The 26226-nt window shown below is 36.7% G+C and overlaps 1 long non-coding RNA gene across 1 annotated transcript; it reads right to left on the minus strand.

Moving 5' to 3' along the window:
- Window positions 1–15708: 15708 nt before the first annotated feature.
- On the minus strand, window positions 15709–22906 carry LOC118997071 (uncharacterized). Its single transcript, XR_005068601.1, has 3 exons — window positions 22782–22906; window positions 16199–16203; window positions 15709–15720 (listed from the first exon to the last, which is right to left on the minus strand). It is a non-coding gene; the product is annotated as an uncharacterized LOC118997071 (long non-coding RNA).
- Window positions 22907–26226: the final 3320 nt, after the last annotated feature.

Consider the following 26226-nt stretch of genomic DNA (forward strand, 5'->3'; position numbering starts at 1 on the left):
CACACACAGAGCCTTCTTGTATGTGTGGTTCTTAAAAGAAAGAATAGGATTGATGTCCATTGTGGAGTTAAGCCTAGAAGAAAGGGAGAGAGAAGCCTCAGAAAGGGTGAAAGATGGGGAGTGAGCAGAAGCAAGAAATTGGAGAGTTAGATGAAGAGGAATGTAAGTTCTCCATGGACTCAAACTTCATGCTGTCTCCTGGCTCTGTAGAGCTGGAGGAGTCTTGTTTATGCATTAAAGAAATAGATCACCAGGATGACCAGAGTTCTTAAAGACATTCAGGGGTGGGAGATATTTGGATTATGCTTAGAATTGTATTAGGTGTTCATGACTGCATATTCTTAATAAATTAGGTGTTGTCCAAATGCTTAATTTTTCAGGCTAGTCCTGAAAACATGAGTGTGTAGTTTTTTACTGGTATTAGCATCACACAGATTTTATTTTTTTAGAAAACATGTCTTTTCTTTCAATTATTTTAGAGATATATTTTAGTGTATCAAATAGAGTTCAGAAGAGGTGACCAGAAAGGATCAATTTTATCAAATGGCAAATGCAATGTGAAATGTATTCTTTTTTTAAGAGTACTCATCATTTGGATATTGGAAATTCCATATCTAAACAAAAGAAAGATATTCATTGAACTTTTATGTTTGTAGCAGGATAAATTTGGCTGCACATGACTGAGAACCTCAAATAACAATGGTTTAATTGATGTGGAGATTGATTTTTCTCTCACAGAAAAGACAGCAGAAATAAGCAGCCAAGGAACAATATGGTTCCCCAATTGGTTCATCCAGTTTCTTTTCATCATTTTGCTTCATTATGTGCCCTGTCTCCTATTTCACAATCCAAGATCACTGCTTAAGGTCTTGCTGCCATGTCTCATTTCAGAGCACATGAAGAAGTGGGAAAGGGGGCACTCCCCTGTAAGAGTACTCCTACGACTTCTGCCTATCACTTGTTCTTACATTCCACTTAATAGAATGTTGGCTGGAAAAATGTTGCTCTTTATTCTGGGGAGTCACAAACCCAGATTAAAATAAGAAATTGGAGGGAAATCTATAGCCTCTGCTACTATGATATATACAGCTGTATTACCCAGTGGAGACACAATTGACAAGGGACAACCAACTAGTGTGCACAATTGACAGCTCTTTAGGATCTGGATTCCATCCAATGAACGGTTTTAAATTAATAGAGCAACAGATGCTAGTTGTCACTATTTTTTGGAAAGGACTTCACTAGTCCTTTGCATTTAAAACTGTATCACCCTGACTTCAAAACTTTGGTCATTGTAAGGAGGGGGAGTGGAGAGAGAGAGAAAGAGAGAGAAAGAAGCTATTTAAAGAGCAAGGCACATTTCTTCCCCTAATCTATTGATTTTTCATTTTAAGTTGGAGCCAAGTATCAATATACATAAAACTGGTAGTTCCCAGAACTGATGAGAATTCACAAAGCTTAACAAAATGAATGCATGGCTTGCTTTTACTGCAATATATTTAGAGAGAAAAAGAGAGTATTGATCAACTTGCTTTAGGACACCATGTATTGGTTGTTATTTTTTGAAATAACCTTATTGCCAAAATGTTTACATATGTTTATATGCATTCTACATTTTGTTTATTGTAAGGGAATTCAAAATTTGGTGGCTTTGAGAAATGGTCTGATGTTAAGGGTGTCAAGAGGATATGTTTTAAGACATATGAGTTCTGAGTTCTTATCTTGCCTTGGTTGATGATTCACTGTGTAATTGAATCTAATATAAAACAGTACAGTATTCCTGCCTCAGTTACACTCTTACAAACATTAAAAGTATTATGTAGTTTATTTTGTGGCAGAGTGGAAGAGAATGTTGTTATAAAAATTCATCTCACTGTTATACCTTTGATCACCACAGGGTGAAATCCAACCTTCCTAAGAGTAGAATGATTCTTAGGGTATCCTCACCTTTTTCCATTTTGACTCCTTTTGAGTCAGACTTATTATATTGAATTCTCAATTTATAAAAAACAAATAAACAAAGAAAACCAATAGCAACAAATAAAACAGCCTGTAGCTACAAGAGTGCCTAAAAGCATTCATGTTTTAATTGCTTCACATATAACATTTAGTAATTACTTAGTTGACACACTTCATTTATCTAAATTTATCCAGCTATAATGAAAGCTTCCCACATATTTTCTATTGTGAAAGACAAATACCCAGTTAGATGACAAGTCTACTTGTTTTAAAATGACTTCCAAAGATATCTATATCTAGGCTATATATACCATGAAACTGTAGACTATAAAGAGGTTTCTGTGTTTATTTGGAGATGTTGAAGACTAGAAAATAATAGAGTTTGCTTTATTAAGTTAACTTCTGCAGAAGTGAATTAACAGAAAATCTATAATAATGGTTATAAATGGATTGTGTCTGGGGTTATTTTGTTTTTTTTTTTGTTCAGTTTCGCAGAATTATAAATTATTAGGGTCAAACAAGAAATTCCAGGTTTGTATATGCTTAAAAAAGGAGTTCAAGAAAACATAAAACAGAAATTCAAAATTCTGGAGCTCCTTTTTAGATATGGAGACAAATTTAAAAGAATTAGTTAACACTGTACTGTACACCTGAAACTAATACAAAATTATATTGAATGTAAACTTTACTTTAATTGAAAAACTAAAAAATATAAAAGAATTTAGTTAACACTTGACTTGAATTTGGAAGTTATTAGTAACGATCTTTCAAAATACATTCACAGAATAAGAAAAGTGTCAAATGGAGGCTAAACATACAAATACTGCAGGTTTTGAGAGTTTCTGTGGATAGAGAAGTAAGGAAAGCCACAATAAAGGGACCTTCTGCAGGACTGCAGTGGATTGACGGACCAAATATGGATTGATAGAGAGGACTGAGAGTATTATTCCTGGAGGGTGCAATGAAGAAGTAAGAGCTTGAAAGTAGAAGTGAGTAAGATGTGTTGTAAATGGAGTAATTAATTTGGGCAAAATATGATAGATCATGAACTTGATTCAATAGACTATGGATAAAATTCCAAGTATTTGATCTAGAAAACATATTCTAAAATGGTGTTTTGGATAATTGTGCTGCAAGTATTGCATGAGATGCTGATAGGGAACATCGGCAGACTATAAGGTCAGTTTTACAAGCTTTCAAACCTGCTGAAGTTAAAATCATGTGGGCTGATAGTTAAATTTGTGGTACCTAACAGTGCCTGGCACATAGTAAGCACTGTTAATACTGGGTTGGCCAAAAGGTGTGTTTAACTTTTTTTTCCTATAAAATAAAGACATATTTGCCATTTTCACCAATAACTTTATTGATTTGGACATTTTTAGTATGTCGGATACCTCCCACATGGTACAATGTCAATTGTTCTGAATTAATGTCTTGATTTGATTACTATCAACTTCCACTGGTCTACCTGACCATAGAGCATCATTGAGTGAGAAATCTCCAGCACTAAACTTTTCAAACCACTTCTGACACCTTTGATTAGTCACAGTACTTTCTCCATACACTGCACAAATCATTGTTGGCATTTTAGTTGTGTTTTTTACCTTGAATTATTGGTATATTTGGATACACAAACAGAAAAGAGTAAGGAAGAATCAAAGTAGTCTGAACCCCTTGCAAGTGCTAGAACAGAACTTCTGGATTTCTACTATCTATAGTCTTCAGCTATTTTGCCTAATGAGCCACCTAAACAGACTTGGAGCATCCTGTTGACTTGAAGTGGTAAGTAGGATATAATTTTTGCTGATATTATTATTACTAATAACAGTAATTCTCACATTTCTCACTTATTACAGTTCACCAATATTTTTATGTTACCTCATGATTATTCCAGTAACATCTAAGGTAGATTATTATTTTCTGCATTTAAACAGGTGGAAAAAACTGAAGTCTAGAGAGGTTAAAATTTAACCATGGTTTTTAAAGACTAGAAAAAGAAAGGCTGTGATTCACATTCACATGCTTTGACAAGAGATCAGGCTCTCTACATTAAAAAAAACTTCCCTTTAAAATTCAGGGCCATCATTTTGTTTTGTTTTGCTTTCTTACACTGACTTACTTGAATTATCACAAAACTCCAAGCCATTATTGAATAGAATAATTGATAGGTCCTGAAGGAGGATGGAGATAGAATCTGTAATTTCTTCTCAGGAGCAGCGTCCTGTTTCTCATTGACCATTCAAGTCCACTCCATAAGGGTCTGAAATAAGAGGAAACCATGACTTGAGCATCAAGGAAATAAGGAATGAAACAGAATTGTCTTAGTAATGGAAGGTATTTTATCATATGTGTATAGAAAACAATGCCATAAATGGTAAACGGGGATTATTTGGAAACTGGACACAATTAGGACACACTTAAAAGAATGATTCCTCTAGGAAGTAATTTTTTACTTTGTGAAATGTCCTTCAGTGAACATCTAAGTAAATATTAATGCACTGAACCTATGAATTTATATTAGGCATTTTGATTCTGAGCGTGATTTGGCTGAGGATTGGGGATTCAGTAGTCTCATGTTGGTCGTTATCATGAACTACTCCTCTTTATAACAAGATAGCAAGCACCTGTAATGTCCTCAGCCATTTCTAGTAAAAGTAATAACAATTTCCCTTTGAATAAATCACTTTAAAATTATATTGGTAACAAGTATTTCTTATTTTTCAAGTGTTTTGCTGCTGAAGTGAGGAACCTGGAAATGGTTTTATTATAGTAGAAATTTAGTTAACGTTATACATACACAAGGAAGCAATTTACTCCTTTTCTTTAGAAATAAACAGAGGTAAATTAAATGTGCTAATGTGCTCCCAACTAGCATATTCATTAAGAACTATTTTCAACACGGCAATGAAGTTTTTGCTTCTGATTGAAGATAGAATTCACAATGATAAATTATTGAGTATATCTCCTGACAGTTGCCAAATTACAGGGTTGAGTGAATACTACTAATAAAATCATTCGCTACCCAATGAACGTGATAAATATGAATATAAAAACCCTAAAAACTATCCTCAACATGAGTGTAGGTCTTTCTTAAGAAAATTCCAGGTAAAAATTAATCTTAAACATGAATGTGGCTCCATCTGGTTGATTTGTCTGCCGAAGGGTTTGGGTTTGAGGCATTAGCTTGCCTGTGTTCAGACAAGGGTGACTCCTATTAAAGCTAAAGTAAAATGAGAGGATCTCATATTTCAAGTTTCTTCTTTTTCTTTTTATTGTTGTTTAAGTATAGTTGTCTCTATCTTCCTGCCACCACTTTTCCCCACCCCATCCATCCCCACCTTCAACCCTCAAACCTTCTCCTTTTTAGCTTTGTCCATGTGTCCTTTATACATGTTCCTTGATGACACTTCCCCTTTCCCCCATTCTCCCTCTCTCCACCTCTGTTTATTGTCAGTTTGTTCTTTATTTCAATGTCTCTGGTTATATTTTGCTTGCTTGTTCATTTTGTTGATTAGGTTCCACTTATAGGTGAGACCATATGGTCTTTTACTGCCTGGCTTACTTCACTTAACATAATGCTGTCCAGTTCCATCCATTCTGTCACGAAGGGTAGGAGCTCCTTCTTCCCTTCTGTTGAGTAGTATTCCATTGTGTAAATGTACCATAGTTTTTTGATCCACTCATTTACTGGTGGGCACCTAGGATGCTCCTAGTACTTAGCTAGTCTAATTGTGCTGCTACTAACATAGGGGTGCATAAGTTCTTTTGAATTGGTGTTTCAGGGTTCATAGGCTATAATTCCAGCAGTGGAATTGCTGGGTCAAAAGGCAGTTCCACTGGTAGTTTTTGAGGAAATTCCATACTGTTTTCCACAGTGGTTACACCAGTCTGCATTTCCATCAACAGTGTACAAGGATTCCCTTTTCTCCACAACCTCGTCAGCACTTCTCATTTGTTGATTTAGTTATGATGGCCATTCTGACGTTATGAAGAGGTATCTCATTGTGGTTATTACCTGTTACTGAACACACAGAAATCACAAAGCTTTAGGCATGTTAACCAGTATGAACGTGAGCCAGTTAGAGGAAACAAGTTCAGTGCAGATCATGGAAGAGGTGAAACACCAGAGACTGCTGCCTATTAAATTGAACACTGTCACTGGTGGTAGGGATAGAGGTAATAGAACTGGGTGATTATGTTTACAATGATGACAATAATGGTGATTATAATTATTAGCAATTACTTCCAATTGTTAAGATCTTAATTTGACAATGTATTATATATATTACCTTATGTACTTTTACAACCGTGTGAAAAAATTAATATTATTCCTGTTTTTGGAGGAGGAAATAGAACACATCAAACTTATTCTTATTGAATTTAGTACTTGCACAGTCATTTATATCCTCTCTATACCCTTCCCCTCAAGACTGAAGGTCCTTTTTCCTCTACATCAACCTGTGTGTCTCAATTTGAAGGCTACTCAGGAAGTGACTTTCTACTCTCCAATTTCAATTGTTTGCCCACATTACTTTGGTTCAGTATTGTGAATTTTCCTCCTCCGACTCAAAGTTTCTCAGAGTTAGAGCGTGGCTCCTATTGCTTTCAAACACTCCCAGGACTCTCTAGTACAGTCTGTACTTAGAACAGAAATCCAGTAAATATTGTTTTTAAATACATCTGAAAAATGAGATTCCTCAGCTTCCCTGGTAACACATCCCTAGGCCTATCAGCATTAAGGGTCAGGAAATTTGCCTTTGGGTTTTATGTGAACACCTCACACCATTTCTCCTCTTCATACACTCTTTCAAACATTCTCTGTGTGATGGCCCCTCATCCACTTGAAAGTTTGTTTCATGTCTTCCTTCAGCTGCTCCTCAAGAGAAAATAATGGGCCTTCAAGTGATCATTATAGATTTAGGTTTGAAGAAATATAGATGTTTTCCCTTCAATTATTATCAAAGGAATTTACATATAAGAAACTAAACAAAATAAAAACCAAGTTATTTTTCTAGTTTTATTATATTTTTCCTTATTAAAAAAGTCATGATATCAATTGCATCCTCCAAAATTATTGTAATGATTACTTTTGAGGGTAGTGACTCTGTTGCAAAGCTCCTTGAATTTAGTTTTTTTAAAGTTACTTTCAAAGTATTTCTTTTTTCTGTACAAATTTAGGTTCTAGTTTTACTCCTACAAATTTTTGATTAAATGATGGGATATTGAGTACATTAGAAAGGTGCTGAACTACTTGTAGCCAGAAATATTGATCTTTTCATTTTAAGTGTGGTTTTCCCATGGCAATGAGTAGATGCATTGATGCTCACAATAGATCTGTTTCAGAATTTTCCTTGATCAGATCCAGCCCCTAATCATTGTTTTAAAGTGTTCCTTTCAGTGTCAGATTTCAAAATTAATATTTCCATTTGCTTCACTTCACACTGTATAATGACCACTTGACTCCACCTAAAGCACCATGACATGACTTTAAATAAAAACTGGATAAGAATAAGTTGTGTGCATATTGTGCTGAGATTAAGAAACTAAGTTAGATAGGTAATGAAGTCTGATTTAACTGCTCTGTGATGCTGAACTGTGAGGTTTCATGTCAATCATCTGCCCAGGAAATATAAACTATTAAAGAAAGGTGTGATGTGTTTCAGATTCCTAATCACACAAGCAAAAGGTTAGCTCCTCATGGATGGGTTGTTTGTAGATTGTTCCTTTCATCTCTAAAGGGGGTCTCTGGGAGGTAAGGCCATCTCACAAATAGGCTTATTTGTTTAAGGATTGCATTGGTTTCCCAGGTGACAAGATTAAGAGACCTCTGCAACAAATAGCCAGTCCCTCATATTAAATAAGGGGAAAAGAACACTTTAAGTTAGTGAGGGAATGAATGTAGGGTATTTAGAGATTTCTCTACATATTTAATAAAGTCAGGTACACAAGAGACATAAATTTTGAAATAGTTCTGGCTGAGATAGTTACTAAGAACATTAGACACTTGCCCTAATCCTTGATGACCGGAAAGATTTTGACTCAGTTTTGTATTCTATCAGAAAAACAATATCAATCTAATTATTTGATAGACATTATTCGGTCTTTGTGCCATAACTTCAATTTTTTCAACTATTTTAACTGTCTTATTTTTTCTTTGAAGGAGGCAAGATATAGTAATAAACAAAAAAATTAAAATGTTCTCTACAAACAGAGGTAATCTATCTAGCCATCTAGTCTGAAGGATGACACAGAGTGCTTGGAACTGAATTGCTAAGTGTAAGATTTTGCATTTAGTCCAGAGTCAGCTTGATGTACAGCGATTGCACTGTGCAATTCCCACTAATGCTGATTGTCCAATTTAGTGCTTCATTAATGAGTGATAGACCACTTATAAGTGTTTGACTTACAGAATCAACCACGTTTAAAGTTTTATTCTCCCAATAATGTCTTCACCTGACAAGTTGCTGATATTTAGAGTTCGTTCATCCACTTAACCCTTCTACCATAAACCCTTCTACCATATCAGTTTTGGCTACTGTCAGTTGGTATTCTCTTTTCTTTAATGTGTTTAACATTTATGGTAATAATAATTATAAAAGCAAACAGTTTTGTGGGGGTTTTCTGTGCTAAATTCAGGTTTTATCATTTATTGATGGCTTGTGATCTTCCAGGTCCTGTTGTAACCATTCTACTTGTATCGACTCATTTAATCCACGTAACACCGTGACGTTGCCACTCCTACTGTCCTCATTTTACTGATGGACTAACTCGGAAAAGTTAAGTAACTTGCCCAGGGTTACATATTTGGTAATGACAAAAAGTGGAGTCTAAACACAGAGATTGAGCTCTCATTTGATTTGTGAAGCTCCATTTTATGAACTAAGCATATGATTATACTTGGAGGTAGAAAGAGCTTTTTAAGGAACTAGTAAGTTAGCCTACAATATTCAAACAGTTGGACAATAGTCAATCTTTACACAAAACATTTTGTTTTTTGCTTTCTTGATAGAACCCTAAGTGGTTATACTCACAGTTATTCCATTAGCTCCAAGGCAGCCTTATGTATATTATGACATGTATTCAGAAAATTTATGATTTGCAGGTAATAAAGGACCAAATTTAGAATAAAATAATTGAAATTTTTGTCATTGAAAATCATAGTATCATCATTTGGTTCAATACACTTTGAAAGTAATTAATAAATAATGAATATAAAAATATCACTAGTAGTTGTAATCAGTCAAGTAATTAGAATAAATGAAAACATATAAAAATATTGGTAAGATGTTTGGTAACTTGATTTTGATAAGAGAAAACAACATAGAATTGTTTCCTGCCTGAAGCAGAAAACACAATTATATCTGGAATATGCTTTTGCCAGATTCTTTCTGTCAAATACATACTCATTCTCCCAAGTCCATGTCTTCAGAGAAGCCTTCCTCATATCTCTAGTCTTCTGCATTATTTTGTACTTTTTTTGACATTTACTCTAGAACAGTGCCTTGTATATTAGCTTTTTGTGTATTCCTTTCACATACTCTTAGTAAATTCTTTGAAGGCAGAGACTGTAAATTCTCACCTTTTGTGCATGTTTATAAGCAATCAACAACTACACCCTGATTGGTTGATAGGTAGCCTCTGGTGGTCCCAATGGTTTTCTACCTTTCATTTGGGTCATTAGTACTATGAGAAACCAATCTTTACATCAAATACTTTGCATGAGGTATAATGAGTGTCTAGATCCTAAAATAATCAGAGAATGTTAAAACGAAGCAGCAATCACATATGGGCAGCCTAATAAGGAAAGTTGCCTCAGCTTCCAAGGCAAGTGAAATGAACAAGTTCTCAGAAAATCATCAGAAATCATCCTCTACAAAATGTAGAATAGGAATATTTTCCTGATGAGATAAAGAGATTCATCTTTGTAAAGAGAAAAAAACTAATCTAAAATATAATCACTTTCACATCACCTACTAACTCAGAATTACAATGTATTATGAGATGTGAGGGAAAGCAACAATGAGAAATGCAAACGGAAGTCACCTACCTTTGTGGTGTTCACTGTGATGAAAACTGGAGGTAAGAGAACATAAAAAATAATCTGTGAATTATTCAGAAATAAGAAAGACATCAGTTACTAGAAAAAAACTAGAAAGACAAACTCTATTGGAAATGTCAAATATAATAAAAATTATATATCCTGTTTTACTATTTAACTCCCTTTGTTCTGATTTTTGGTTTAGCTAAAAACTGTCAGATACCAATTGGCTATCTGCAGTCTTTGATACAATTTGTGGGTATCTGAATCTAGATTTAAGGCTCAGTTGTTTTAGGTTCACTTTATATCTATATCCTCTTGGTCGATATTAACACATGAGGTTAATATCCTGATTTATCAATAATTCTCTTGTAAGGATGGATAATCTGCTCATTCTCAAGTGAAATGGTCAGTGTTCAGTTTTGTGGACTTGTAAAGCTAGGAATTAATCAGAGTCTTTTCAGATAAGTTTTCCCTAACCCATAAGTGTTATTTGGGGCCTGAAGTGAAATTATAGGGAAGGCTGATACATCCTATTTCCTCACCTCTCATTTTTAACTTACTTATGTTGCTATTAGGCTTATGTGGACCTGTAAGATTACAAATTGTGTACTAAATGGATAACGTCACCTAAGGCTGTGTCCCACTATATAGTACTATGGTAGATTGTGTCATTGCTCCTAACTATTTCCTCACCACTTCTTTAACAAGGTTATGCCTCTCTATTTTGCTGACACGAATCTTGGCCATGCAAATTTGTTTGATCAATGAAAGCTTTAGCCATTGCTTGCTTCTCTTGTTTCTTTCCTTCTGCCATAGAATGGCACGTTACTTAGTTGGTACTCTTTCATCCTGGATTCCAGAACAGAGCCACAAAAAATTTGCTTATGTAATATTAGTAATTTTGTAAAACATTGAAATTTGGAAACTGTTTCTGTAGCTTAAAATAAGGAAGGCTGACTAATACTAGTACACTTCCTATAGAATTAATCTGACATTTACTATTGAATAAAAGCCTTTGTAATTTTGAAAATTCTTTACCTTTCATATTTGCTGCTAATGTATCACCTGCAAGACATAGTTCATAGAGAAGGAAGGGGGTCTCTAGAGCATTATTTCTTAGATTTTATGTTGGACAACAGCTTTACTTGAGTTGAGATCTTGATAATTTGGAAATCACAGCCTTACCAGCTCCCACAGCAGTAGGGAGAAAAAACATAGAAAGTGGCATCTCCTTTGATGGAACTGTAGGAACGCATAATGGCTAGGGTGAGACTACCAATCTTCCTTGAGAAGCAGTAGGACTTTGTTATTGCTGAGAGGAGAGGTGAAGCACTGAAGCAGTGATGGGTACACCTTGTGAATAGCCATGTGATGGCCCTCACTCCTAGAGAAACTGTGTACTGCATTCAGTTGTGCAGAAAAGTAAGGATCTACATATCTCTCAAATAGTGAATGAATCCCTGGCCTGGTACTTTAATGCCAGAGCTGTGAACACTGCTAAAGAGGAGCAGTAAACTCTGACAGATTAAGGCAGAAAGTTTTGGAATTCTTTTACTACGATTTAGCACATGTGTGGAGAGCTGGAAGTCATGGAATATCCTGGAAAAGACACAGGCTACACAGGGAGAATGTGAGGACAGCCCTCCCCCTGTTAGTGAGGAATAGAGATTAGACATGCCATGCAAGGGTGCTTTCATCAGGTGGCACAAAAACAGCAGGCTGTATGGCAAAATATCCTGGAAGACGTTTGTAGAATTGTCGCCATGTCCCAAAGCGTTCCTGATCCAGGCACCTAGACTCTTCCTGGAACTCTTGGGTTTTAGCATCCTATTTGTATTTTATTTTATCAAAACAATCATATAGCTTTTTATTGAGTGTTTAGATTGTTCCTAGCTTGTGATTACAAAATGCTGCAGTAAATATTCTTTTAAAAATAATTTAATTTTTTTTATTTTTAAAAATATTTTTTAAAATTTATTTTCTTTAGAGGGGAAGAGAAGGAGAGAGGAAGAGAAACATCAATGTATGGTTGCTTCTCGTGCATCCCCTGCTGGGAACTGGCCCCTGCCGAGAACTGGCCTGCAGCCCAGGCGTGTGCCCTGACTGGGAATCAAACCTCAGTCCTCTGGTTCATAGGCCTGTGCTCAATCCACTGAGCTACACCAGCCAGGGCAGCAGTACATATTCTTGAATGTGTGTTATCACATTCAGTGATAATTTTAAAATTAATTCCTGTAGGTTAAATTGTTGGGCTAAATGTTATGTGTGTCTATTCATTCTATTTTTATGGAGTCTTTAACTAGTTTCTTAGATCTGAAGTGTTTGACAAATCTGCTTAAGTACTGAACATTTTGCTTATATCAAATTTACTTCATAAAACTTATAATTAAGACATCTGCTTTATTGAGGCTTATTAAAAAAATCTGACATATCACATGGAACCTAGTTTTTGTTCAATCTTAAAATATTATAAGAAAAATGGTTGCAGAAAAAGAGTAACTTTATTCTGTTTATTTTGATATATATTTAAGCTGAAATTAATTGTATTAGCTAATCATGTCTAACAAGGCAACCCCTTTGTCCTCTAACATAATTCGTACCACCCAATACTTCACAGGCCTAGTTCCACACAGACAAGACTATTCAGTTTCAATGAAAATAAATTTCTGTTAGGTACAAATCGGAAAAAATAATTAGTTAGTGATTAGAAACATGGCTGGAAAGAAAATGGTCCAGCAGATCTGTATTCCTCACCCCAAACTGGACATGGTTTACAGTATTTTCAAGCTTTGTGCTGGACAGAAATCCAATCAAGAAATGCACCCTTGTTTAGAACCCTTTGTTAGACTCTCAGCTTGCAGTTGCACAACACCCTGCAGACAAATGACCAACTGCCTCTGTTATGGTGTTGAAGTGCTATAGTGCTCTAAAGAGTACAGGGTTACCCAAGGGGGAAAGGAGCAAAGAAGGCAGTTGGCTGTGTGCTCCCCAGCGTTTAGTTCTGGAATTTCTCTCTCCCAAGGAATTCCTATGTCTTCACTTAAATGAGAATTGCTATGTGTCTGTGTACTCTCAGTCACACAGTGACTTTCCTTATTATTGTCATTCACATTTTTCTGACCCTTCGTGTATCCAGTAGCAATGGCGTATTTATTGCATGGCAATTCCTTGCAGCACTCCGCCAGTTGCTGCGCATATGGCATGATAATGAAGAGAAGCACAGTTCCTGTCCGCAGAAAGCTACTTCCTAAAAAAGGCAGAGAGTTAAACAAAGAAATATGATACAATGTGATAACTGTCACGACTGAAGAATTCCTGTGTGCTACAGGAGTGCATAAGGGCCTCCAGCGATTACGCGGAGAAAGCTTCCCAGAGGAACAGAGGGGAAACCTAATGACGAAAATGAGGAGTTGAAAGAGAATAGTTTAAGGAGTTCTAACCCTTTGTCTTTTCTGTTCTAACTGCATGCCAAGGCCTGCAGACTTTGAGATTTCCAGAGATTAGCTATGTTTTATTTTCCTCATCATATCGGTGAAGTCTATTATACCAATTACTAGATGTCCTGCTCTGATAAAAAAATGGCCACAATTCTCGCCCCTTCTCTATATTCATGTTTTTTGCATGTGACTTTGAAGTTTTTCCTTCTTATCAAGTGATGGAGTTCCTCCCTGATGCCCTCACCTTCTGAATCAGGGCTAATCTGCTTTGGCAACCTATTTTGATGGAAGAAAAGATGTGCTAGTTCCAAGCTCATGGTTCCATTTTCCTGGAACTCTGCCTCCACCATGAGATCAAACCTGGCTTAGCCTCCTAAAGAATGGGAGATCTTGTGGAGCAGAGCCAGGAGAACCCAGCTGTCCCAGCCAAGGCCCCAGGCACGTGAGTGAGCCCAGCTGAGACCGCTGGCCCTGCACAGCTTGGCCTATCCTCATGGGAAATAGTTAGTTATTGTGTTAAGTCACTAAATTTTAAAATTGTTTATACGCCAAAGCTACCATTTGGAAGATGGTTATGAGGATACATAAAATAATACACACAAGATATTCTACCCAGTGACTATCACACAGTAAACAATGCAAATTACTATTTTTAAAGACCAAGGTACAGTCTGAGAGTTAGTTTTCTTCTCTTGGCTTGAATGTACCAAAACAAACAAACAAACAACAACAAAAAAACAACCCTGGGTAAAATATTCTACTAGGTAGCTCAGTGTTCTTAATCTTAAAGCCAGCTGAGCACAGTTTTTCTAATAGATTTTTATTATTAAGGTAATACTATTTAATAATAAAAATAGTATAACTGTGTGATACTTAGCTTGAAGTTTACAAGGAGTGTCATGGAGTAAAATGTCCTTATGTCAAATAGAATAGGCAGTAAACTAAGGCAGGGAGGAGGAGGCAGTCACGTCTCACCCACTGACTCAGCTGTCCTGAGCTCAGTCAGAGAAGATCGCTGGGTGTTCTGAACATCACAGGCAGGAGGAAGGGAGCCCTTGAAACTCTGTGTACTGGGAAAGGGAGACTCTAGCAATTTTACTAACTTTCGTAGCAATTTCACTAACTAAGACAAAGAGTCTTCACTAGCTGAAAAATAAAGTTTTTGTAGCTGTACATTAATCCCAAGGTCTAGAAGAGGGAGAAAGAGGGGTACTTAGAAGCTGACTAAAGTATATAATCCCTGAACTCCAATAGTCAGTGAGCTCAGGTTAGCTGAGCACCCAATTGTAGCCAGGTGCTTATATGTATAGAACATACTGGGTAACAAACATACTACATTTCAGAAGCAAACCTGCTACTGCATTTCCACTATATGGGCTGCATCTTACTTGAATTCTTCTTTTGCAAGCAAGACAAGAACCAAGGCAGGGAGCCCCCTGATTCAGGTGCCCCTGGTAACATTTACTGGCTGGAGTTTGCTACCATTACCAATCTTTACACTTATCTCTAAAAGGTAGGCTTGACACTGCCAAGGGGACAGTTGCGAACATAACCAACTTCTTTTAATTTTGAAAACATCCTTTGATGTAAATTTTGATTTACATCCTTGCAGATGCCCTCTCACTGATTAGTCAAACCATCCATAGGCCTACTCACTGCCATGAGTGCCCCTGAATTCTAAATGTAAACCTACATAATATATTACATCTTTATATCAATCACGGTCCTGAAATATTGGAAGACAGAGGGAGAGGCCAGTTTCTACTAAGTCTGAAGTACCAACAGGATTCTGAGCTTGTGTCCTAGAAGAAGCACTGGCATTTGGCTTTTTGTGGCTTTTTAAGCTCTTTCAAATAATTTATTAATAATATCCGCTGATATCTTTGGGTCTTTGCTTGGCTTTCTTTTTTTTAAAAAAATATTTTATTTATTTGTCTTTAGAGGGGAAGGGAAGGAGGGAGGAAGAGAAAAATCAATGTATGGTTGCTTATCGTGCATCCCCTGCTGGGAGCTGGCCCCTGACGGGAACTGGCCTGAAACCCAGGCATGTGCCCTGACTGGGAATCAAACTGTGATCGTCTGGTTCACAGGCCCGCGCTCAATCCACTGAGCTACACCAGCCAGGGCTGCTTGGCTTTCTTAACAATGAATATGACTCTTTTTTGGAATCTAGTTACCTTTTATTTTACCAACAAAGCTAGTCTCTGTTTTTTTTTTATGTACCAGAGAAAAATAATATTTTCTATTCTGAGTTTAAATGCTGGAACAATCTTTCAAGTTCTTCTAGAAATTGGAATAATCATTAGAGTTCTTCTGGAAAACTTATTTTCTATAGTAGGCATAAGAATTACCATCATAGATCACTAATTCTTCAAATATTTGTTGAGTGATTATTACATAATAGGTATTATTCAATGTCTTAGTTTGGGTTCTTCAAGAAGCAGATCCTAGCATAAAGGTTTGAGTGCAGGTGGTTATTCTAGAAGCACAATGTAGGTGAAACTTAATAATCTGGGAAAAATCTTGGAAAAGGAGTAAAACTCAAACCTCAGAATTATTTTAATTAAAGGGCAAAGAAACTGGAGTATTTATGCTCAAGTCTGGGGTCATTGTCTAAAGGCTGTTCTGAAACACAAGGAAGTGTGCATTTTGCATGGATTTGGAAAGTAAGTCCTCAGGCATAAAATGTACCTGCTGTCCATCAGAAATGTGTCCTGGAACATGGGCAGCTGTGGGGGTGGGGGTGGGGTGGAGCACCAACAGCATCTGCTCTGATCACTTTACATTGGTTATCTCTTCGATTCTTATGATTCCACAAGGAGGACTTTATTATTTCTATTTGTTCAAAGAGAAAACACTGAGGTTTAGGTTAACTATAGAACTTGCCCAAGGGTACGTATTAATAAGTGGCTAAATCAGGATTTAGAACCATGACAAGGACCATAATCTCTTGGGAAACTAATGCCTTACTAGATGTCATACAGCTGCTACATAACAGGGATCCCTTATGCCCCAGTCCCCGACATTCAGCCTAGTGCCTTTCCATAGCTGTGTCTGGTCATTCTCATTTCCTGCACATCTCCACCTCTAACTGTCTCTACCCTGGAAGTTTGATTGCTGAGTTAGTTCTTATATGTCCCTCTTTAAGGCACTCATTGCTACTGCTGCTTAAAGGTCCTGGAAATTAGCAAGGGGAAATCTGAAACTTTCCCTTTCAGTGAGTCAAATACCTGTTAGAAAGTCCAGCGTTTCTTTTGGGGACATCCATTCTGACTGAAGACACTTTATTGTTTTTATTGATAATTTTATTCCCTTGAAATTGCTTTGTTTGCCCCTAGAACATGGTCTTTTTACATGCTGTTCCCTCTTCCCGAATGTTCTTCTTTCTCCTTTTCCACTGGCTGATTCCAAGGCCTTCTTCTGATTTTAAGTGTCATTTCCCAGAAAGCTATCCCCGACCTTCCTAACTACATTAAATTGAAGTGGCTCTTCTCTATAGCACTCTTTGTTGTTACAATTTAACTTTTGTTTCCCTGAGGACTCCATCAAAGCCTGAAAATTCTACCAGGAGAGAGACTGTGTCGATTTTTATTTATGATTGTTTTCTCCTCAATTAAAACATAAAAGCTGGCTCAGTAAATATCATTGAATAAACAAATAGTATGAATGGATGCATGTCCATCACAAAGCACTGAGGGTGTATATAAAGTTTTATACTTCATCTACTAAAAAATAACCATGGATCCTGCTTTAGTGCAGACTTAACTCACAGCTTATGCTTAACACTTAAAAAAATTAACCTTTCCCGGGGGCCACACCCTGCCATCCATGCTAGAATACCACTATGATGCCCCCAAATTATGACAGGATGCATTAAGCTAATTAGGCAACAAACCCAAGTGAATCAGTTAAATTTTAAAATGATAGATATTCTACCTATTTAAATTGTTCTGTTCATAAAAATAGCAATATGCATATAAGGAAAGGGTATTATCACACAATACATATCAATTATCAGTAAAACTACTCACCTCCATTTTCTGAAATGCTCATACTGAGGCTTGAGGCTACAAAGCTACTCTGCAGTACAGCGATTTTCAACCACTGTGCCCCAAGAATTTTTAAAACATGCAATACTTGACTGTATAGTGATCTCTCTTCCCTTGGATTGTCAAATTGAAAAAGTGACAACAGCCAACACAACAACAGCCATCCGGTGTGAATAAATCAAATAAAATATTTATACATATTTTCAGATCAGCAAAAATTATGTCTTTTGGTGTACCGCAGAGTTTTAGTAATTAGTTTGTGTGTGCCATGAGATGAAAAAGGGGGTAAGTCACTGCCCTGGTGTGTCTCCACACTGTTGCATACACTACTTGAAAGTCTGTCTCTCCAAGACTCAGTTGGGCTCTTCCTAAGTCTATTTATGCCACTTGTACTTGCATATTTTATCATTATGTAAATAATTAAAATATGAGCTCAACAACAACAAAAAGTGTTGCTTTCTTTAACACGAAGTTGAATGCTTTGAAAATACTCAATAAAGTCCAACTGGAAAAATTTAAAAAATGTTATGTAATTAGTTATGAGCAAGATGATTATAAAAGATGGATATACAATCACAAATATAAAGATGGTTTCTGACCATCACAGATCTCCTTAAGAAACAGAAACTGGAATGATGAAAGTATTCATTTTTGTGTATCTTATGCAAAAATCATGAGGCAAGATTTCACTAGGAGCTGCATATTTCATTTTCTTCATGTGTAAAATGAGAATAGTAAAACTCACCATGGAGTCTGAAGATTAGTTGTAATAATACTTGTTAAGTGTCTTGCCCAGTTCCTGGCTTGTAGGATGTAATTACTTTATTTTGTCTCCTCTTGTGTGTGAAAGCACTTTGTAAATGCTGGTGTTGTATAAACATCAACTATTCAAGGGGCCAGGGAAGAAGCAGCCAAGAGGGGAGGCAGATTTGGAGAGTCTAGAGGTAAATCCAATGGGACAATTAGATCTAGGATCATTTGCAAAGTTCTCCAATATTTGGGCTGAAACTACACAAGGAAAGAAGCTGGGTCAGGCTCAAGCCTGCAAAAAGTTTCTTATTTTTCCCCTTTAATTGTGGAGCCAAACTCAGAACTGAGAAGCTGATGGAAAATGGACTTGATTAAGTTCACCAGATGGAGCAAATGGTTCCTGCCTTGTTGGGTGGTTTCTCAGTAATGGCTATAGCCATCACAATCTTTCTTTGGAAGATGAAGTAGGACACACAACATTTGAGTTAAAACAAAGCAGGGGAGCCCCAGCTAGGTGGTTCAGTTGGTTGGAGTGTCATTCCATACACCAAAATGTTGTGGGTTTCATCCCCACTTGGGATATGTACCAGAGGCAACAGACTGATGTTTCTCTCTCACATTGATGTTTCTCTCTCTCTCTTCCTCTCACTCTAAAATTAATAGAAGTGAAGATTTCTTCACCTCAAGTGAAGATTTTTTTTAAAGCAAGGGAAAAGAATAGTGATGCATCAAATGAGAAAACTCTCTACAAGCACAAGAGAAAACTGAAAAAAAGCAGAGTTTGAATGAAAATTTACCAAATTCTTATGCACCAAGAGCTCATTCCTAAGCACAGATTGATGACTGGACAGGTTTCACTGTTTGAAAACCTACTCATTTCAAGATTGTCAACCAGGAACAGGGCTTATCCACTCTTCCTCCTCAGAGCATTTAAACACTCAGTGGAAGCAGAATGTTCTGGCATGAACTTCACCAAGTATAACTCTGGAGTACGGCAAACAGGCTGCATTGGGGACTGATATTTCTGCCTAGTGCCCTTTATGGATCGTCAACTATTTAAAAAAAAGCAACAGTGTCATATCTGAGGAGAGTATGGATTTTGAGTAGAATAATGACACTTTGATGGTTGTGCCTGGCTTGTCACTATAGTGAAGAGGTTAAACCCTGCAAATACATGAATATGAACAAGTCTGCTCACTCTGGTTGTCTTCCATGCAATATCAGAGGAGTTTAGAGAGGAAGGGATACATTAAGCAGGCTTCTTTGAAAAATTGCTTTTGTATCCGGTTGACATAAAATCTTTTCTGGAGGATTTTCTTAATGAAATTATTGTCTTTGTCAGTTCTGGCTGCTATACCAAATTAATTATCATAGACTAGGTGACTTATAAATAGCAATATATTTCTCACAGTTCTGGAGGATGGAAGTGCGAGATCTGGATATAATCATGGTCATGGTCTGGTAAGAACCCTTTTCTGGGTTATGGACTATGACTTACTGTATCCTTGTGTGGTACAAAGAGCAGAGAGACAGAGCAAATGCTCAGGTCTTCTGAAAAAGGCAATAATCCCACAAATAAGGGCTCTACCCTCATGACCTAATCACCTCCCAAAGTACCTGCCTCCTAATACCATGGCATTGGGGGTTAAGATTTTTGGAGTGACACTTTCAGTCCACAACAATCAGAATTTTAGTAGAGAGAAGTGAGTAAAATGATTTGAAAGAAAAAACATCCAACTGAATTCTCACTATTTTTCTTTCTTTTATTTTTTAATGTTGTAAAAGAATAGTTGTCTCCATTTGCTCCCCACCATTCCCCTCTCCGCACCCATCCCACCTCCCACCAACAGCTCTAATCCTCTTTGGTTTTGCCCATGCGTCCTTTATGTTCCTTCATGACCCTTCCTTCCCGGCCTGCCTCACCCCACTTGCACTGTTATCCTCTCTGCCCTTCCCTCTGGTTACTATGAGTTTGTTTTTCATTTTAATGTCTCTGTCTGTATTTTGCTTTCTTGTTTGTTTTGTTGATTAGGTTCTTCTTATAGATGAGATCATGTGGTATTTATCTTTTATCTCCTGGATTATTTCACATAGCATAATGCTCTCCAGATCCATCCATGCTGTTGTGAAGGGTAGGGGCTCCTTTCTTTCTCCTGTATAGTATTCTGCTGTGTAAATGTACCACTGGTTTTTGAGGTACTCATTTACTGATGGACACTTTGGTTGCTTGCAGTGAGCACCCAGCTATTCTAATTGTGCTGGTATGAACATTGAGGTGCATAGATTCTTTTGAATGAGTGATTCAGGTTCTTAGTGTATAATCTCAGCAGTGGATTTGCTGGATCAAAAGTCAGTTCCATTTTTAGTTTTCTGAGGAGAGACCATACTGTTTTCGACAGTGGCTGCACCAATATGCATTTCCACCAACAGTGCACTACGGTTTCTTTTTCCCCACAACCCACCAGCATTTGTTTGTTGATTTGTTTATAATGGCCATTCTGACTGGTGTGAAGTGTTATCTCATTGTGGTTTTAATTTGGATCTCTCTGATGGCTAGTGATGTTGAGTATCCTTTCATATGTCTCTGGGCCCTCTGTCTGTCCTCCTTGGAGAAGTGTCTATTCAGGTCCTTTGTTCATTTTTTAATTGAGTTGTTTGTCTTCTTGGGGTGTAGTAGTGTGAGATTTTTATATATTTTGGAGACCAAACCCTCTTTCTAGGTATCATTTGCAAATATATTTTCCCACATAGTTGGTTCCCTTTTTATTTTGCTGATTTTTTTTTATTTTGACGAAGTGCCATTTGTTTTTTCCTTTGTATCCTTTGCTCTAGGGAACATATAGGTGAAAATATTGGCGTAGGGAATATCTGAGATTTTACTGCCTATGTTCTCCTCTAGGACTTTTATGGTACCATAAGTTATATTTAAGTCTTTTATCTATCTTGAGTTTATTTTTGTATATGGCATAAGTAGGTTGTTGAGTTTGGGTTTTTTGCATGTAGCTGTCCAGCTCTCCCAACACCATTTGTTGAAGAGGCTATTTTTACTTCATTTTATGCTTCTCCCCCCTTTGTCAAATATTAATTGATGATAGAGACAAAGGTTTATTTCTTGGCTTTCTGTTCTGTTCCATTGTTCTATGTGTCTGTTCTTATGCCAGTACTAGACTATTTTGATCACTATGTCCTTGTAATATAGTTTGATATCAGGTATTGTGATCCCTTCTTCTTTTTCAATATTGCTGCAGCTATTCAGGATAGTTTATGGTTCCATATACATTTTTGAAATGTTTGTTCTATATCTGTGAACATGACATTGGTATTTAATAGGGATTGTGTTGAATGTACAAATTGCTTTGGTTAGTATGGACATTCTGATGATGCTAATTCTTTTAATCCATGAATGCAATATATGATTCCATTTGTTTGTGTCTTCCTTAATTTCTTTGTTCAGTGTTGTATAGTTTTCTGAGTACAGGTCTTTTACTTCCCTGATTAGGTTTATTCCTAGGCACTTTATTTTTCTTGTTTCTATAGCAAATAGGATTTTTTTTCCTGCTAGCTGTTTCCGATGTTTCATTTCTGGTGTACAAAATGCCTTCAATTTCTATATGTTGTCTTGTGTTCTTTTGTTTTGCCAACGTCACTTATTAGGTTAAATAGTGTTTTGGTGGAGTCTATAGGATTATCTTTGTACATTAACATGTCATCTGCAAACAATGACAGTTTTACTTCTTCCTTTCCAATTTGGATGTCTTTATTTCTTTTTCTTGTCTGATTTCTGTGGCTAAGACTTCCAATACTATGTTGAATAAGAGTGGTGAAAGCAGCCATCCTTGTCTTGTTCCTGATCTTGTGGTAAAGCTTTTAGCTTTTGGCCATTGAGTATGAATCTAGCTGTAGGTTTCTCATATATGGCCTTTATTATGTCAAGATATGCTCCCTCTAGTCCCACTTTGCTGAGTGTTTTTAACATAAATGGGGGTTGTACCTCACCAATTTTTTTCCTAAATCTTTTGACATGATCATGTGATTTTTTATTTTCTTTTGTTTATGCAATGTATTATGTTTATTGTTTTGCAAACATTGTGCCGTCCTTACATCCCTGGGGTGAATCCCACTTGATCATGGAGTATAATCTTTTCAATGTATTGCTGGGTGCAGTTTGCCAATATTTTGTTAGGAATTTTAGTGTCTATGTTCATCAGCGATATTGGACTGAAGTTTTCTTTCTTTGTTGTGTCTATATCTGGTTTTGGGATTAGGATCATACTGACTTCATAAAAACAGTTTGAAAGTCTTCCCTTTTGTTGGATTTTTTTGAATAATCTGTGAAGAATGGGGGTTAGCTCTTCCTAAATGTTTTGTAAAATTCTCCTGTGAAACCATCCTGTCCAGGGCTTTTGTGTGACAGGAGTTTTTTGACTAATGCTTTGATTTCACCAGCTGTTATTGGTCTGTTTGGCTTTCTGCTTCCTCTTCATTCAGTTTTGGAAGATTATAGTTTTTAGGAATTTGTTCATTTCAGCCATATTTTCAAATTACATAGTTTTTTGTAGTAATTTCTTACAATCCTTTGTATTTCTGTGCTGTTGTTTGTAATTTCTCCCCTTTTATTTCTAACTTTATTTATTTGGGTCCTCTCTCTCTTTTTTTGATGAGTCTGCTTAAAGGCTTTTCAGTTTGGCTTATCTTTTCAAAGAACTATCTCCTAGAGTTATTGATCCTTTGAATGTTTCTTTTAGTCTCTGTGATGTTTAATTCTGCTCTGATCTTGGTTATTATCTTCCTCCTACTCACTCTGGGCTTTGTTTGTTGTTGTTTCTCCAGTTCTTGTAGATATTAGGTTAGGTTGTTTATTTGAAAGGTTTCTATATTTTTTAGATAGGTCTGTATCACTGTGAACTTCCTCTTAGGACTGTCTTTGCTGTGTCCCATAAGTTTTGGACTGCTCTGTGTTCATTTTCATTTGTTTCCATAAAGTTTTTGATTTTTTCCTTGATCTCATTATTAATCCATTCATTTTTAATAGCATGCTAATTAATCTCCACAAATTTGAGTATTTTGAGTTTTTTCCTTGAGGTTGGTTTCTAGTTTCAGGCCATTATTATCTGAGAAAATGCTTGATAGGATTTTAATTTTCTTGAATTTGTTGAGGCTTGTTTTGAGTCCTATCATGTGGTCTAGCTTTGAAAATGTTCCATGTGCATTTGAAAATAATGTGTATTTTGCTTCTGTGGGATGAAAGTTTCTATATATATTAGGTACATTTGATCTAGAGCATTGTTCAATTTGTCAATATCCTCGTTAGTATTTTGTTTGGAAGATCTATTCATTTTTGACAGTGGGTTGCTGTCTATCTTTTCTCGAAGTCCTCCAAGATTTTCCATGTATATTTTGGTATTCATATGTTGGGTGCATATGTTTTTAATGTTTATGTCTTGATGGATACTTACCTTCAGTATTATGAAGTGTGTTCTGTGTCTCTTTTATAGCCTTTATTTTGAAGTCTATTTTGTTTGATATAAATGTTACTACCCCAGCTTTTTTCTCCCCTGTCCATTTGCTTGGAGTATTTTTTCCAACCCTTCACTTTCAGTCTGTGAAGGTCTTTTTTTTCTGAGGCGGGTCTCTTGTAGGCAGCATATTTGTGGGTTATGTTTTCTTATCCATTCAGCTACCCTATGCCTTTTGATTGGAGCATTTAATAATTTACATTTAAAGTTATTATTGATAGGTACTTATCCATTACTATTTTACCAGTTTACACCTGTGTTGCACTCTCTCTCACTCTTTTTCTTCCTCTTCTTAAAGCAGTTCATTGCAGTACTGGTTTGGTGGAGGTGGATTCTTTGAGTTTTTTTTTAATCTGGAAAATTTCTTATTTCACCTTTCTTTTAATTGAGAGCCATGCTAGGTAAAGTCCTGTTTGTAGACCTTTGCTTTTCATTTCTTGGAATATTTCTTGCTATTTTCTTCTGGCTTGGAGAGTTTCCATCGAGAAGTCAGCTGCTAGTTTCATTGGGGCTCCCTTGTATGTTACTTCCTGTTTCTCCCTTGCTGCCTTTAAGATTCTCTCTTTGTTTTTGAATTTTGCCATTTTAATTATAGTGCATATTGGAGTGGGTTTCTTTGTATTCCTCTTGTTTGGGACTGTCTGTGCTTCCTGAATTTGTTAACTTTTTTTTTCAAATTGAGGAAATTTTCCATTATTACTTTCTTAAAAAAGATTTATTTATTTATTTTTAGAGAGAGGGGAAAGGAGGGAGAAAGAGAGGAAGAGAAACATCAATGTGTGGTTGCCTCTCACATGGCCCCCACTGGGGACCTGGCCCACAACCCAGGCACGTGCCCTGACTGGGAATCAACCAGCGACCCTTTGGTTCACAGCCCGTGCTCAATCCACTGAGCTACAGAAGCCAGGGCTCAATTATTACTTTTTTCAAGCGAGTTTACTATCCCTTCTCTTTCTGGTATCCCTATTATATGGATATTATTATGTTTCATGTCCTCAAATTCTCTTAACCCTTCTTCATTCTTTTCAAATCTTTTTTCCTTTTCTTCCTCTTTCTGGGCGTTTTTTNGAGAAAGAGAGGAAGAGAAACATCAATGTGTGGTTGCCTCTCACATGGCCCCCACTGGGGACCTGGCCCACAACCCAGGCACGTGCCCTGACTGGGAATCAACCAGCGACCCTTTGGTTCACAGCCCGCGCTCAATCCACTGAGCTACACAAGCCAGGGCTCAATTATTACTTTTTTCAAGTGAGTTTACTATCCCTTCTCTTTCTGGTATCCCTATTATATGGATATTATTATGTTTCATGTCCTCAAATTCTCTTAACCCTTCTTCATTCTTTTCAAATCTTTTTTCCTTTTCTTCCTCTTTCTGGGCGTTTTTTTTTTTGCCTTGTCCTCAAGCTCACTGATTTGATTCTTTTCTTCATTTAGCCTGCTTTTAATTCCTTCTACTTAGTTCTTCAATTCAGAAATTGTATTCATCATTTTCTCTTGGGCCTTGTTGATTGTTTCTATGTCCTTTTTCATGCTGATATTATTTACAGTCACTTCTTTGTTGTGTCCCTGCAGTTTGTGGTAATTCTCCGTGAGTTCACTGAGCTTCCGTGTAGCCACCATTTTGAACTCAGTGTATGACATAGTTTACTTATCATTTCATTTCATTACCTCTATTTCATTTAGCATTCTTTCTGAGGATTCCTCCTTTCCTTTTGTTTGGAGGTTGCTTCTTTGTCTTCCCACTGTTTGTGAGGCTCTTCTAGTTTGCCTCTGCTTCTTAAATCGATCTGTTCTGACTCCCTGAGTTTTTCGTGTGAACTTTTATGGTAGGAGACCTGTGAGATTCAGTAGTGCAGTCTCCTTGATCTCCTGAACTTGATGCTCTTAGGATGCACTTTATACCATTTATGATGGTTGAAAATAATGAGAGGAAAGGAGAAGGTAAAATGGGTTAAGAAGAGGGAGGAACAAATAAGTGAATCAAAATAAACTATGGTATAAAATCTAGTGACAATACACACAAACTTTTTAGACAAGAAATTAATGTTAAAAATCCATGCAGGAAAGAAAATATCACAAATCATGGAGAAGATCATGGTGGATTTCATCTTGGTAGCCTCTAGAATTTACCACTGTTTTTTACTGTCTGGATCCATCTCTGGTGGTGTCAGATGTTGATCCTGTCTGACCTCAGGCAGCCTGCTCTGAGAGCGCCAGGGATCCACGGTCTGTGGCTGTCTTCTTCGGTTGTTAATCTAGTTACTCCGCACTCAACAGTCAGGTTTAAGCCCAGTAGGGTTTGACAGAATTCCTCCTGGGGTTGGGACTATTGTTTCCCCTCAAGCTGCTGCTGTTTGGAGGGGAATGGTCTGCCTGAGTAGGATGGCTGCTGCTGTATGGGTAATGATTAAGCATAGGGATCCTGAGGCCACTTTCTTAGTTTTCTCCCCAAAGCCTCCATCCCGCGTCTCTCT

This window comes from Sturnira hondurensis, unplaced genomic scaffold (assembly GCF_014824575.4).
Source record: "Sturnira hondurensis isolate 20B ecotype Veracruz unplaced genomic scaffold, ASM1482457v3 Scaffold0001074, whole genome shotgun sequence".
Lineage (NCBI taxonomy): Eukaryota > Metazoa > Chordata > Mammalia > Chiroptera > Phyllostomidae > Sturnira > Sturnira hondurensis.